Below are 2,005 nucleotides of genomic sequence, written 5' to 3' on the forward strand. Positions count from 1 at the left end.
AAACTCTCTCCATATCTAGCGCCGCCATTTTGACTTTTTCGACCCCTGTGACGTCATCTTTGACCTGACCTGAAAATGACCTTAGTAAAAATTGTAGACCTTGTCCGTGCGTATCCGATGCCGTTTACCGCTTGTCGCTATCTTGCTTCGTTCTCGAGATCTCAGGGGGGGGGGCGGTCATCCGCCCCCCCCCCGTCGGTACTAAGTTGGCGCAGACCCCCGTCGGTGCGCGGGTTAAAAAATGGTATCATTGTGTTCCTGGTGATCAGCCGAATCGAATGATATGCGATATAATGCAATTTGGTTAACTTGAACTTAATTTATTAATTTAAGTTTACTTAAAATTTAAGAAAAACTTTAAGTACACTTAACCCACGAGCCGCTGGGGGGGCATAAAGTTGCCCCCCCCCCCTTTACGTTTTGTGGAATATCTCCGAAACCTGATGAGCTACGAACGTGAAACTTGGCATAGCTTCAAATGAATACCTAGGCAATGTTTGAAGAAAGTTGGGTGGTTGTAGCATCTACGATGACGTCACAGTGACGTCATAAAGTTTTGTCGTTTTCCGATATGGACCGTTTCTGATGACGCTGAGCATGAAACTCAACTGCAAATGAACTAGACAGCACCTGCTGTCATCCTAAAACGTCTAAGTGCACTTCCATCTCGTTCCTAACCAATAATCGGCCCTTTATCCCGCGCACCGACGGGGGGGGCGGATATCCGCCCCCCCTGAGGTTTTTCGCGGATAGCGGGAAAACCGCGGCGCGTAGCGCCGCGAAATTTGGTATGACTGTTCTCTCATCAATTTTACACATGGTGTGCAAGTTTGAACCTCCTAACTTTTAAGGTCAGGTCACCAGGTCACTTTGAATGACCCAACCTCAAGTCACTTTTTTGCAACTTTGTCACCGTGCCAGAGCTACAGTAGATGTCGGAGGCCTTTGAAAGTCGCAGGATGTTATTAGGTCATTAGTAGCTACAATTTGTATATCTCGGAATTTTGATGTCGGTGACCTAAGGTCAGGTCAATTTCGCGACCTCCCCATTATAAGTCAATGGGGGAAAAATCAACTCCCTGTTTTTACCACTAAAACGGGTCGCAATGGCCCCATATACCATACATGACTTCACATACGATCAACCTTCACTACCCTGAGGTCTGTTTTGCTGTTGGGCAGCTGTAAGGTCATGTGACGTCATCAAAGGTCACCAAAGGTTTTTTGCCAATAACTCCTTACAGGAACAAGATACAGCCGCGCGGATGGTCTCATTGTGTTCAGCTCGTCAAGACGCATCGAATGATATACATGATGACCTCGAGGTCACGTGACCTGAGGTCAACCTTTGACCTTGACCTTTCGAGGTCAACATATATATCATTCGATGCAGATTGACGAGAGGATCACGATGATGCCCTTAGTTTGTTCCTATCTTGTTTACTTCGAAAGTTATTCGAGAAAAACCCTCTCCATATCTAGCGCCGCCATTTTGACTTTTTCGACCCCTGTGACGTCATCTTTGACCTGACCTGAAAATGACCTTAGTAAAAATTGTAGACCTTGTCCGTGCGTATCCGATGCCGTTTACCGCTTGTCGCTATCTTGCTTCGTTCTCGAGATCTCAGGGGGGGCGGTCATCCGCCCCCCCCCGTCGGTACTAAGTTGGCGCAGACCCCCGTCGGTGCGCGGGTTATATTCGGTCCCATATACCTGATGTATCGTGAGGAAACTGAGAGTCGCGAATCTATAATTTGACTTATGACGTCACTGTGACGTCATTTCAAATGGGATCGACACGAAATTTGGACACAACCTCGGCTAGGTATTCAGAAAGATGTGTGCAAAGTTTCGCTTCTCTATCTCTTCGCGTTGCGACGATATCGCCGCGGAAGTAAAGGGGGGGCAACTATATGCCCCCCCCCCAGCGGCCGGCGGGTGGCGCGGAGGTCCAGCGGCCGCCGGGTTAAGCAAGCTAAAAAGAATATCATTCGACGCGCCTTGA

This window comes from Amphibalanus amphitrite, unplaced genomic scaffold, assembly GCF_019059575.1.
Source record: "Amphibalanus amphitrite isolate SeventyFive unplaced genomic scaffold, NRLGWU_Aamphi_draft 001237F_arrow, whole genome shotgun sequence".
Classification (NCBI taxonomy): Eukaryota; Metazoa; Arthropoda; class Thecostraca; order Balanomorpha; family Balanidae; genus Amphibalanus; species Amphibalanus amphitrite.